Raw genomic sequence first — 14,984 nt, forward strand, 5'->3', positions numbered from 1 at the left:
TAGACAAACTGAAGTAGGTGTTGAGTCATCATTCAGTCATAAATTTAGCCTCCGGGGATGTCAGGGTCTTGAGCTCCTTGGGGTGGGGTTTTTATCCAAAGGAGTCAATGCACACTCTTTTCCTAGCTTTGGCACCCTCTGCTGGCTGAATGACAAATTAAAAATGTAATTACAGATGGGGCCAAGTTGCTCAACACAGCAGTTAAAGAGTGCTGGCTGTCACCAGTCCATTATTATGCTGGAGTATTTTCATTATATCATATTCATTACAGAATGGTGAACTTTTTTTTTTGTACCAGTTATTAACATGAGCTCAATTTAAACCCATGCAATCAAAGTTGTGCTGCAAAAAGTATGAATAAATAGACCTCGCTAACAATCCCAGATTTTGGCTGCATTTTTTTTAAGCCATTAACTGAGAATAAACAGCATCTTCGCATGACTGGAGCATTGCTTAAGTGAAGCAAATTAACAAATGCGTCTTCTGTTCAAACAATCATCACACTGCTTGTTTGCTGTCATTTTTAATATGGGCCCTGCTCCAGCTGAAGAAAGCAGAAGCAGCATCTTTCAGATCTCACCCAACACAATGCATTGATGTGGGTTCAAACCAGACCACAGAGACCTGGGAGGACCCAACCAGATGAATGACTGGGACTGATTTTTTCCAACATCTTAGCAATCCCAGAGAAACACACATGCACACACTGAGAGGATAAAGTAAAAACAACGAGGGGTAAATATGGAAGCACTTCTGGGAATATTCATGCATGACCAAATGTACGAATCGAATAGTCTATACAACAGTTTTAACCGTATTGTGTAACCTTTGTGGAGAAGTTGCTTTAATGGTAAAGGATCAACACCACAATGAAAGGATACTAAATTAGCTATATCATTTATAGTACTGTGCAAAAGTCTTGAGTCACCCCTAATTTCTTTCTGTTTTGCTTTCAGGCAGCCAGACGTACAAATACAGATACAAAATGGTTTCTGTTTAAAGAAGGACTCAAATACTTAATTTAGTACAGTTTCTACAAATAATCAAACATACAGTACAATCCACAATGTCACACTGACAGCTTTAAGGTCAGATCAAGGTCAGAGCTCCCAACAAATTAAACAAGATCAGAAGCAGTGTGTCTGCTGGTTAGCACTGGATAGTTTTTTCCTCCCCTTCATGACACTCTGATGTGATTTGTCCAAGCAGAGAAAAGAAAGACTGGGCCCACTGGTTACACGAGAGAGACTCGACAACGAGAAGAGATGTGTGGCATAATTGTTTTATTTGCTGTATTTTTTTTTTTACAGTTTCTCTGTTTCCCCTGGCCTTTTGCTCACCCCAATTACATGCTTGCTTTCTTTGCCCCGCTGCCTCCTGGTGTGCATATCCTGTTGGCATAAGGAGCTTTGGCTGCTTTTCTAGGAGAGCAGAGTCTGTTCCCATCAGTGGAGCTGTCTCTTTGAATGGGAGTTTTGACTTGGTAGATTAATCCATGTTTACCACAACACAGTGAGGGACATAACTACTTTTTTCCTGTTTTGGTAAAGTTTTTTTTATCTGGAACTAGAGTGTTTGTGGTGCAATAAATGAAATAGTGGTGGCTGTAGTTGTTAAAGTTATTTTGCTGCACTGTTGACAAAATTGGTCTGTTTGTCATTTAAAGGAAAAATCTTCTGCTAAGTGCCCTTGGGAATGTTGATGTCCTCTTATAATAGCTGATAACCCAATTCTGGGATTTTGCAGAAGCAAACCAAAACTGTATCAAACTTGCACATAATTCCTTCTTCTCTTTTTCTTTCTCTGATTAAGTTACTTAAATCTAACCTCATCGCATCCTAGTTTAATCCTTTGTGTTTGCGTTTCAGTGAATTAACTTGTCCTAAGTGGGCATTTCTTTCAGGCTGAAATACACCTGTCATCAGTTCCAATAAAAGGAAATGATGTTTCCTCGGCAGCTACCGAGTTACTGGTTGAATTTAGCCCCCAAGACAACTCCTAATTCCTTTTGTTGTGGACTATGTGTGGCTGTCTGGGTTTTGGCATGATGGTGATTTATAGTTATTTCGCAGCTGGGCTGCAAGAGATTTTCTGGGCTTCTGAAAGCACACACACACAGACACATCCAAGCAGACATCCTACAAGTAGCCTGTTGTTGTCTGCATTAGAGTGGAGCATTTACAGGAAGCTAACAAGTAAAGACTTGTTTTTGAGTTGATAAAACTCTGGTTTAAACCTGGAGCTTGAACTAAGGAGCAGAGAAAGGGACAAAAAGCCAGAAATACAATGTTGTTCAATTATAGTGTTGCTTCTACATACAGATTATTTGTCAAGTTGCTTTTGGAAATAATAAATTTTGAACGCTTGTTGGAATCATTTCCCGCTGAAGGTGAAAAGTGATGCGACCTAAGTCTTATTGCTTGTGACTGATTACAGTGTTTTAAATAATGATGGAAAGTCAGACAGACACTGTGTGATAATGGAGAGGACTGTTGTGTTCATGGGTAGTTGTCTGTTAAGCTTTCATTTTTGACCAGATGCAGACTGGCATTAGTCGGATAAAGCTGTGAAACAAGCACAGACACTGAATAAATGGCTGGCTGACAGGCTTGACTGGCACGCCTACTGGTTTAGAGGGATTTGAGAAGTTAGCATCATAAGTACAAGTGAAAATCTAAGAATGGCATGCCATTGCTGTATTAATGACAGCTTTAACACATTCATAATTTTGATTACTAAAGGGAGCATAACTAAAAGAAAACTGCCTACCTCAATCTTTCTGCTGCCTCTCAGACCTCCAGCTTTCTCTTTTTGTTGAGTTGTAGTCCGTAAGCACATGTTAACCACATGCCAGCGACGTCTCTCTGGCAAATCAGCTATAATAATCTAATAGTTATAGATATTTACACCAGCTATTGAAATTCTTTATATTTCATGCACATAAGTGTGACATTTCTTCTGAGTGTGACGTCTTTACTATTCATCTGTAGCTGGTTCAGCACACACACACACACACACACACACACACACACACACACACACACACACACACACACACACACACACACACACACACACACACACACACACACACACACGTAACTACATGTACCAGCAAGGAGACAAATGAGGAAGTCCAGACCTATCTTAAAAGCTGCACAGATGCTTTTCACAGGTTTTTCTAACTTTTGAAGTATGCCAGAGTCACACATTTTCTCGCATGCTTGCTAGTTGAAGAGTAAGATGACCTACACATTATACGAGGCAAATGATGTAGAGCTAGGTTTTTGCACAAGTTGAATAATCCTTGGTGACCATACCTGTAGTTGTTGCTGTGGATGCAGCTTTGTGGTTGCTTTACAGCCACTGGGGTAAGGATAATTAGCAATTGCAAAAGCACAACTTCAGAGAAGTTGCCTTTAATTAGTTAAGAGACTAATGTACCATATTTATGTGTGTGTGCGTGTGCGTGTGTGTGTTTGAGAGAGAGAGAGAGAGAGAGAGAGAGAGAGAGGAGGGGAATTATTTTAGGACACAATAAAGACACAATAAAGAAGGGGGCATTCATTGGTGTAAGTCATGGAACAGAAGTTTGGAATTATGTATTTAAATAATCTTTACACATTTAAACATTTTTTTTAATTCTGGCTAGCAAACCATTAGCAAAAGGAAAATGAATTAGTAGATTCAATCTGTTACTGAAATCTGTTGTAATGCTGATTTTTTGTCTCTTAGACTTCAAGATTGACCTGTTGCTTTATGGTTGTTTTGGCTTCCGATATGAATAAGATATATTCACATTTTTTGGATCTTACATTGACTATCAGCGCCATGCACGAGGTAGCGAGGCACTCATGAGCCAAGGCAGTGAGTTAAAGAATCACACCTTTAGGGGAGCTGATACCAAAAGGTGTTGGAAGGAAGACTACACCAGATAGATGAAAACTTTCGAAGGAAGTATATGAATTCCTTTTTCCACCCTCTCAGAATATTTAAGAATTCATTCAGGAATACTCCTGGATATGTTTTGTGCAAAAGCAAATAGCCAAACCATTCTGATGGAGGTGTTCCAGGAGTACAGGGTCCTGGTCTTTTTTGCTGGAAGCTATTCTACCTTTCGATCCATGTACATTCAGTGCCAGGAGTGTGAACACTGCTTTCTTTTTGCTGTCTACGATATTCAGGGGCTTTGGAACAGAACTGTGGGATAACCCTTTCCAGTTTTGTCCCATTCATGGGCAGAATATCATGGCACAGCAGATGTCTGGAGAGGCTCCAGTTCAGGTATGGGTGGGTAGTAACAAGCCTTTTTATTTTTTGGGACATGGCTCTCGTGCTCCAGAAATGGATGAATCAGTGTTGTGGATTAGAATTTCTGTGTCTGATGGTGCAAGCAAGTTATTTGTGATGACCCGCGACCAGTGTGCAACAGTGAACTCGTGAAGAGTATTTCTTTACATCTTAAAGTTGCTGAAGACGCTTCTGTGCAGTATTGTATAATGGCTGAATGAAATGTAATGACTTGATGAATGAGAAGGCAGGTTTTCAAGATGAGGTTTTTTTCCACAGCTTGGTGCCCTGACTGTTCACAGGAGCATGATAAATTCAATGAAGGGACTTTGCTGGGGCTGTTGCTGAATCATTATTTTGCAATTAGACTCTTCGTCAGCAGTTTAAGCCTAATAGTCATCTTTTAAGGGATGCTGCAGATAGGAAAAAGGTTTTTGATGTTTTTTTTTCCCCCAAAATGTACAGCAATATTAATTATTGTTTTTTTTTTCCATTCATTTCCTTCATGTATGTCGGGTTCTTTAGTTTGGTCACAGCAAGATCTGATTTTATTGTGTTTCCTCAACCTGCTGTCACTCCTGCCTCTTGCTCCTTTATTATATCTGACAGTAGTTAGATGTTAGGTAATTTTGAGACATTGTTGTTTTGCTTGCTCTGTACCAAGCAAGTGATGATTCGACCTTCAAAATGAGGTTTCACTCAGAGGCATCTCAGCCAATGATTATATTTGTTGACATTTAGGGATCATTTAAGAGGACAGGGCTCTACCGATAAGGTGGCAAAAGGACTTCTCGGCTCTCCTTGTTGTTTATGCAATCTAGGGAATTGATGCAATAAAATAAATTATTTCTGACACCTTATTTCCAGATCAATGATGAGAATGAATCAATTTTTAAAGCAAATTCATGGAATGGGTAGAATATTTCATATGTCTTCTGACAAGTATTTTGAAATTGATGATTTATGCAGTCTGTTGCTAGCTTAGTGCCATTCACTTCCATTAACTCATTGCCCTCTTCCTAAGAGACCCACGATGGCCTATAATGTCTAGATGCACTGGTATGTTTACGATGTCGGTGTTTGACTAAAGCTAATTGTTGTGTGTCTGCAAATGGAGCTGCAGGTTGTGTGTATCTTTAAGGAAACAGGGAGGGAGACATACCTGTTAGTCTTTGTGGCTGCACATGTGGCATCAACAGGCACACAAACCCTGATGAGGCCTTCCTTTTTTACCGTCTTTCCATCTCTTTCTCTCCTGTGCATACTCTCCTACCTCAGCAACTGCTCGCAATTTTCTCACCTATACCTCTACCCTTTCCCTTCCATCTGTCCCTGAGATGTAGTGATGATGTGTGTATCTGTGTGTGTGTGTGTGTGTTAACTGAGGTGCCACCTGCCACTGCACACCCAAAGTACTGGCAGCCTAATCTAATCTCCCTCCTCCCTCTCTCCCTTCCTCCCTTTTTTTCTGCCCCACACTACTGTTCTTTCCCCTTATCCTCCCTTATCCTTTCAGGTCTCGGATGTTATCCTTTCTTCTGAGCCACGGACAACATTTCATCTAGCCAGGTGAGCCTCTCAGTCTCTCTCTCCTCTTTCTTTGTGTTGTCATCTCAGCCTCTGCCTCATCCTCTCTGTCTCCACCGCATATGCTTTTTGTTGCTGCTGCAAAGATGCTGCGTCACTGTGCCCGTTTCATATGGGCACAATAGTTGTCTCACTATGAGACCGGTTACAGAAAAGACAGATGCATTCCTTTTTTGTTCCGCCTGTTTCTCTGTTTGAGTCACCATGTCATGCTGGGGAATTGTTTGTGTATGTTTACCTGATTTTGTGAAGGTGTTGTTTTAATGAGGAATCCAACAGCCACTGGATATATAATAATATGCATTTTGCACCTGTCACTTGTTCAGTATTTTTGAGTGCATGTGCTAAAAGCAACTGTTTGTGGTTAGTGCTTTGTGTGTGTGTGTGTCTGTGTGTAGACATGTCTAGACGCTCCCAGACAGTAAGTCTCTGGCCAGTACAACTTTCACGTGGTTAAGGTGCTGAGTGGAAACGCACATTATCCCAAACCAATCGAGACTTTGTGGGCTCACTGTGTTTTCTAAAAATCATTTCTGGTGTCAAGCCTCATCACCTGTCTCTCATTTGGATACGACAAGTCAAAAGGCTGAAGAAAAAGTTTGTCTAGAAAAAATGAACTCAGCAACTTCAGCGCTTTCATTTTTACCAGTTTTGGTTGAAGCAGCATCTACTTTTGGAAGCTTGTTACCACTGAAAATAAATAAATAAATGTAACTGAAAACAGTGCCAGTTTCTCAAAATTTAGATTTAGTAACTCAAAATTTTGAGTTACTAAGAAATAAGTTGAAATTTCAAGATACTTAGTAAGTCAAAATTTTGAGATGATAACTTGAAATTATAACTGCCTGGCTTTTTTTTTTTTTTCAGTGGTGGAATCAAGCTTCCATATATCTTGGCTGTGTACAGTTCACACAGCTATTTAACTTTGAACTAGATGCATGCAATTGCACACGCAGGTATCAGAAGCAGCACATCATTACCAAACATGGATGATTTAACACTAGAACTGCCAGTTTGACCCCATCCTGCAACAATAACAGTAATGGCAAAGAAGTCATTTCTTCAAGAATTTAAGTTGTTAATTTTCATCTAAATTTTGTAATTATAAGTAAGACTTGACAAAATAAATATTTAAATCAAGTTTTAGGGCTTTTATATGTTTTACAAATGATATACATTATTTCATTACAAATTATAAAGTTAAAAGATATATTAAAATTCACTAATTCATAGTTTGAATGCTACTACTTCATTTTTGGGGCTAAGCTAAGGGACGAATTACGTGGCAAACAGAAAATGAGCGTAGCCCACATTACCGGATTGTCCACGTATTTTTTGGCACTGCCCTCACTGACACTGTACCGGCACACCAAAAATACACTGCAGTGCCAGATACTAGCAGCATCCACTTGCTTAGCTCAAGACGATCAGCAGATGGAGGTTTGTGAAAGAAAAACAGTGTGTTGAGTTACATCAGTAAGTTTCACCACAAAATATGTGACATAACTGTTTTATTATCAAACATCAAAGTGTTCTGATGTAATGTGTCTTGAAGTTAAATTGTTGCACTTAACTTCTATTCTGTCTTCTTTATTTCTTTTTAAAAAGATGGTTTTCTAATGCAGTTATTCAATAAATGATATTCAGCAAAAAATAGAGTTAATACTTACATGATGTTACAGTAACTTGTTGTTACTTTGCGCAGCACGTTTGCTTGTCAGGATTACAACAACTGGTTACAAAGAATTGTAGCGTCACTAGTCATCAGTCTGTTGCTACCCTGTCAAATACAGTAAAATGATAGCATTCAGGCCCATTTTCTTTTTGCACACTTTTTGTGTTGTTGAAATGATTTCATTTTTTCACGGATTCTTTTTTGCCCATCCATAACCCATGATGGCAAAGTGAAAATGTGTTTTACATTTGTTATTCCACAAACCTGGCATCGTGTGAACCATAAAATAGTGGCGCCATCATTTTACAGGGCTGCTGCCCAGTGACCAAAGAAACCTGTCGAAACTGAGGGAAGGATGAATGCAGCCACACGCAGAAAGAGCCAGAAGAAAACCCGCACTGGAATGCATCCTGCATTCTTGCCTTCGTTTCTGATAACGTAGCTGCAGTTTGTTTTTTGCTTTTTTAAAAAGTGTTCACCTTGTTATTAATAACCGGTCAGCTCCTGGGTCAGTGTTTCTCACTTCCTCTGACTTTCTCTTGCACTCTCTTTTAGACACACACACACACACACACACACACACACACACACACACGCACAGAACAAGAGAGATACAACAATCGGTATGGCTAAGCATGGCAGTGTTTGTCAGTTTCCATGTACGTTCAAACACAATGAGAAGACAATGAACATCTGATGTGAAAACATGCAACCCTTTTCTACTTCTCGCTCTCCCCCACTGTCACTATGAGGGAAAACGTTAGTGGCATTTCCCAGCAGGTCTGTTTGACCTTCTCTTGTTTGTTTAGCCTCTACTTTCTCCTTTTGCTCCATCACATAAACTGGTGGCTGAACCAGAAAAGACAGGCAATGCTTACCAAAGAATGTTTCGCTTATACATTATATTTTATAAGTGAAACATTCTCACTTGTGTGTCACGAAGCTGAACAAAAATATTAAAAGCTCACCAACATCAGGAAGACCACAACAACTGCAGAGATATGGATCAGCATGTGATCCATACAGAGCACCACGAATGTCTTTAGGAATGCTTGAACCTTTATAAAGTCCAGTATTTGGCTTATTAAACTGTTGGAGGGAAAAAACAGCAGTGAAATCATTGCATCACGCAACAAAGGCCTCATATTTAATAGAAGCAACTGAAGCATCAGCATCTGTGTGATTCAGCTGTACATGCCAAACAGGCAGCATAACCTATCATTTGGAAAAGCAGTAATGATCTATGATTTGATTTTAATGTTAAATTACTTGTAATTAGTATTTCTAATCAGCACCCATAATAATTAGGCGATAGAACTGATAAAATCTGTAACGATATGTTGCTGACTGGAGGTTACTGTAGACAGACAGAGAAAGTAATGTTGGTGTTGTCAGCCACTGCAGCAGTGACGTAATGGCCCAGACTCCCTCCACTCCTTAGGCTAGACTCTTTTATTTTCTTTCTTTCCTTGTCTACCTCTCCCCTGCATCGTTTCATCTTTTCTTTTCTTCATTTCTTGTTTAATTTACTCATACTGAATTTCCATTGACTGTCCTTCGCTCGCTTTTGTCTTTCTTTCTTTTTCTTTTGTTAGGGTGCTCATACATATTAAGAAGAATTGTTATGAAATGCGCATAAATAAAAAGGATGGACATCTGCATGCACAAGTTTGCAGATCTTTGCTTTTGTGCACTTTATAGTGCCTTCAGTAATTACTACCAACAACTGTATAGATTACAGCTTGGTTTTTTTTCCTTGTTTTTTTTTTTTTTCTTTTTTCAAAATTAATAAAGTTGTTTTTTTCACACTTCATCATCGATGAAGTCTTGAGCTCTTAGGACGCCATCCTGTGAGAGTTTGGCTGAGAAGAATTGAAATTGGTCACAAATCTGTTCAACTAGTGTAACTGACCTCAGATCTGAGTAATGATTCATTTAGTGACTTTAAAGTTATTTTTGTTGGATTAGGAAAATGAATTACTCTGCTCCCCATCATAGTATCAAACCAGGGTCCGACCCAGCTTTTAGGACAGCAAAAAGATGAATGGTATAGCTAACATGCCAAATTCAGGGTTTACTTTTTATTGTCACTTCCATATTGAACAGTGGTATCGCATATCACAGTGTTTTCTTACATTGTGCAGGCTTAGTAAACACAGCCTCCAAAGCTAATTAATTAATACATCAGATGCATGTGTATGCTGATTAAACATTTGTTGCTTAGTACCAAATAACCTGAAAATTACACTTTGCTGTCTTGCTATCTGTCCCCCGGTCCTTTTCATTAACTTTCATTAAAGAAAGCAAGGTTTCTTGTTAGAATCCAGACTTTTCAAACAAACAAACAACACAATTTTGGATTTCTGAATGGTTTGTAATCTCATTTTAATGACAGTATTTCAATTTAGACAGATTGGATGGGTTAGAAGGCCGCTCTTTTGCTTGTTTTATTGGGATAATTAGTTAATACACACACTTTTTGTCTAGGTGAGTCTCAGGTTTTGCAGCACGATCAATGCTGTACTTGGTGCATGTGCGTGCACACCCACACCTGCAAGTGCACAGAGATAGATTCATACATTACCATTACGCCACAGCTCCCACTAATTCTGAAGGGGAGCAGGTTAATGAGGAGAGGGATGATAAATGAGAGGCTAATAGAGAAGAATAATCGCTATGTCCAGTTTAAGCTCTGGGAAATTTCTGTTAAATAGCACATATTTTTCATTTTAGATATCAATTACATATATATGCATATGCTGCTTTTCTCAAACTGCCATCCCAGAACAGTGAGGTAGCTGGGAATATCCATCCATCTATCCATCCATCTCATCCATCTTATTGCTTCCACCTCTTCTGGATGTCCTGGGTTTGCCTGGGTTCTTCTCCCAGTTGGAAATGCCCAAACACATCACCTGGAATTTGCTGGGGAAGCATCTTAGACAAGCACCTGAACCACATCAAATGGCTCATATAGATATTTAAGAGATGCTGACAGGGCAGCAGCCAAAGTCGGTGGCCTTGCGGACATTATGCCCAGTGACCTGAATTGGCTTTAGGGTTATTTAAAAAAAAATAAACTGTCAACCTCATCTGGAAAATTTGCAGGATCATAAAAACGATTTGACAGCAATCTTTCCAAGAGGGATTAAGATTGTCTTACTGTAGGATTCGATCTGCCTTGAGGCAACTGTTTGTTGTGATTTGGTGCTATATAAATAAAAGTGAATTGAATTTATACTTTCTGAGAGTTGTACTGCAAAATCATACAGGCAGGAGTAAAGCCCTTAGCCTGCAGAGCATGCACTCATTAAAAATTAAAGCTTTACATAACCATATGATTCACAATCGAACCGGCTGAGAGCCAATTTTACAGTATTACTGAATAATCCAAAACTTTGAAGATTTTTTTTTTTCTTCATGAAAGTCCTTGCAGCATCAGCACATACATATTTATTCCTCACACCAGTCCATTCACAATAAATGAGGTCCTTGCATTTTCTTGGTCAGTTGAAACACACGCATACAAGCACACATACACACACACAAACACCCCCCCTGCAGACTGCACAAAATGTTGGCTGACAGGTAGCTGCTGGATGTGCAGTCCCAGGAGATAGAACAAGGCATTTTCATTTTGTGTGTATGCTTAATCGGTATGTGTGTGTTTGCAGGATCAGAAAGTGTGTGTGTGTGTGTGTGTGTGTGTTAGAGGTACAAGGTTACATAAGAAACAAGCAGAAGTGACCTTCGCTGAAAGGAAAATGATGAATCCAAAACTCCTGTGGACTTTCTCTCTAGAGTGCATATTTGTATGTGTATATGTATAATAGCATGTGTGCATGTAGTGTATGTTGGATGTGTAAACAGCAGGTACTGTAAGTTATGATTCGGTCTCAGGCAGTGGTCATTTGTGGTCAGAGAGAAAAATCTCTCAGAAATAAACAAAGCCACAGCCAGCGACACACCGAACAGAATCATCAGTGTTTCTCAGCTTTATCGATAAGAAGGCATTTGACAGGGTCAACTGGGTCAACAGATGTTGATCAGTGTGGGTTTCATAGTGAATAAATATATATATATATATATATATATATATATATATATATATATATATATATATATATATATATATATATATATATATATATATGAATATATGATATATCTATCATCTAGATTAGAATCTTTTATAGTGATCCAAGTCAAGGGTTAGGGCTAGCTGTTGTTGTTCTAATGGTTTTAGCCTAGTGGATATACCGGACAAAGGATGTTGAATAAGGAGCTGCCAGGCTGGAGGGCAAAATACCACAGAGAAGATTCATGGATGTAGCGAAAAAAGGACATGCAGAGGGCTGGTGTGACCGAGGAGGAATCTAGAGATAGTGTGAGATTGAGGCAGATGATCCATTGAGGCAACCCATAAAGGGAGCAGCTGAACGAAGAATGCTTTAGTTTAATGGAGCAACTATATTCAATTCAATTCAATTTTATTTATGTGAAGAAGATGCATTGCCAGTATTTATATTTCCAGTGTTGAACCTATTTGGAAAAATACAAGAATGGATTTATTTGTGGTAGAAATCAGTGCAGTTGCAGGTTTGGGGGAAGCTGTGACTCAGGAGGTAAAACAGGTTGTCTACCAATCAGAAGGTTGGTGGTTTGATCCCTGGCTAACCCAGTCTGCACATCATGCTTGGGCAAGATCCTAAACCCCAAGTTGCAATCATGAATCTGTGTAAGTGTATGGATGAATATTAGACAAACCACTCAAAGGCATAGAATAAACTGCTGTGTGAATGAGACTTGTAGTAGAAAGCTTTGAGTGCTCAGCTAAAGTAGAACGTTGCAATTTAAGTACAAGTAAAGTAAAGAATGAGTAGATTAAAAATAAATTGGGGGTTTAGGCAACTGCTTGATAGAAACTTGGGATACTGGTTTCAGAAGGAGGACAGACAAAGATCTTCCTGTTTTCTACCTTTTTTTTTTCATATGGAAATGGGTTTAGGCTTCGCTTCCAGCTCCAACCCAAGTTTGCACTGTCCTCAAGTGACGTCAAAAAGCACTTACAAATTAGGCAGTATTGTTTCATTTGTGTGTCAGACATTTCTAGAAATCATATCTTTCTCATAGGTTTTCCCAAAAGCTAAAAACTATACCCTTTTTGAATATGTCATTTTAGAGAATGCTACATTGTTATCACTTTTGTTTGTTTTTTAACCTGCTAGCATCATATACACAAACTTTGATTCTGGCATGTCCAGTCAGATTTTAGTTATGTTACCCATTATCACAAAATCTCTAATTCATTCACAATGTATTTGTACTTTGTTGCATTTTACGCCAATACATTTACTTCTTTTCTCATGGCAGGTTTGATCAAAATTTTAAGAGGCTATTTTAAAAAACTTTGCTGTACCAGCTGTTAAGCAGTATCAGTGGTAGCACTAAGAATTTCTTTTTTTCCATGAGTCCATTTTTTTCTCAGTGGACTCATGCGTGTCTTCTGAAGCCTATTTTCATGAGTCCAAATATAAGACAAGCTGATGCCAAAAGCATAACCTGAGAATCGCCATACTCATATGCAAATCGGTGCTGTGCACACTGGAGATTTTCTGGCTGTGTCCAAAATAAACTGAAGATGGCCTTGAAAACAAAGATGTTTTGAAATAAATGAATTATTGTATATTTTTTTTATATCCTTCATGTTAATTTTTCACAACAACCATGGCAAGGCTTAATTGGCAGGGTGGAGAGTGAGACAGAGATAATCTTGTCAAAATAATATTGTCAAACACTGATATAAATAACAATTCTGTTTATAGCAGAACTTTAGATATAATAACATCCTTTTGAAACACTAATCAACATACATGTAATTGTATTGTTTTGTTCTGGTTATAACAGAAAAACCTTGACTTTGACCGTTAATGCATCAGGAGAAGTCACCACTTTCTCTCCTTCAGTGATTTATTCTATGAAAGCCGAGGTGCTGCCACCTTGAAAGTGGTGACCTCTCCTGATGCATTTTACAACAGGTGGGAGGTAGTGGGGGAGGAACTGATGTTGCATTATTTTAGCTTGGTATTTTTTAAAAATGTATTAACAGAATAATTCTTTGATTTTAAGCCATAGGCTAAGGAAAAGCCTTGGAAGTGTGTTCATGGCCATTTTAGCAGAGATCCCAAGGCAAACAGTCCCTGACCATCTCATTTGGTCGCCATTTTTTCTACCACAGTTAAACCCATTAGGAAAACAACCTTGCTTCCAGGCCAGACATGCCATCTGATACCATGGTTACATACCTACATACACAAACTACTTCCTGGACTTGAGGTTTGGGTTTTTCCAGTGGGAAGAAGCTGATTGGACATTATAGGCTGTTGTCTAAATGCACTGGGCAATACAATACATGTTGTAGGGCTGCTGTTGTCAGCTGATGGCGACTTGTTTTCGGAGGTGGATGTTTTCCTGTGTAAGCCTAGGCAAAATTCATTTTGTGCTTTTAGAAGGTTGAAAAACATGCGCCTACCACACGTCCACTACCAATTTATTGGACGTTTTCTGGGGTGAACTTCTAGTTCCAAAAACGTCCATGCATTGCACTACCCCTCAGTATCTGTAATTTACTGATGTCATGGTATAATTTGAAGTGGAGTGATGTAGTAACAAACTATAACTAAATAAAATCTGTATTCTGTTATGCTAATATGTGAAATATGATTATATGGCTTCTAATAGCTCCTTATACAGTTGGTGTTTTGCAGCCACAAAGCTACCCTATAATATAAAAGTGAAAAGGACAACCCCTGTGGTCTAAACACGCAGTAGGATTTAGACCTTTGATGCTTGGCAAACACTGTAACAACTTAATGGACAAATTGGTAAGTGTGGCTGCCAGAGACCAGCAGTGGCTCCAGAGCTTCACCAGACCTGGTTCTGGTTTTTCTTTGTTGTCTGAAGCTGTGTCGCCACAGTTTAAAATTACATCTACTTCAGTCTTACACCAACGGTTTGTCTTATTCAAAAAAATTTTTGTCTCACTGTTAATTAGGAGTTATTTCACTTCAAGACATCGTTCATTTGCATTTTTATTAGAAACTCTTGACCATACATAATTGAAGTAAGACTGGTTGATCATGTAGGGCAGCGGGCTACGTCTCACAATAAGAGTCTGTTTATACGGGCTATGCAGTAATTGGTGGTTCACTTTGAATAGTGTGCTCATGCCATGTACACTTATAAATGGTTTATTGTATCATTTTTTCCTCAATAAGAAGGATTTTAGGCCTGTTAGCTGATGGGTTAGGGTACTGCAGAAGCCATTAGCTGTGTGTCCCAGCTGAATCTTGCTTCTGCACTTCTGCACTGTCTCTTTAACTGTGTAAATGAATACTTACACAGCGAACACAAAGGCCTGTCCAAGGTCCC

At 38.9% G+C, this 14,984-nt stretch overlaps 1 protein-coding gene across 1 annotated transcript in view; it reads left to right on the forward strand.

The window, feature by feature from the left end:
* Positions 1-5,803: 5,803 nt before the first annotated feature.
* map2 (microtubule-associated protein 2) overlaps positions 5,804-14,984 on the forward strand; it is a 66,845-nt gene continuing 57,664 nt past the window's right edge. The window contains exon 1 of the mRNA XM_030758146.1: positions 5,804-5,860. The gene's annotated coding sequence lies outside the window, so the exon portion shown is untranslated. The remainder of the gene's footprint in view (positions 5,861-14,984) is intronic.

This window comes from Archocentrus centrarchus, chromosome 21 (genome assembly GCF_007364275.1).
Source record: "Archocentrus centrarchus isolate MPI-CPG fArcCen1 chromosome 21, fArcCen1, whole genome shotgun sequence".
Lineage (NCBI taxonomy): Eukaryota > Metazoa > Chordata > Actinopteri > Cichliformes > Cichlidae > Archocentrus > Archocentrus centrarchus.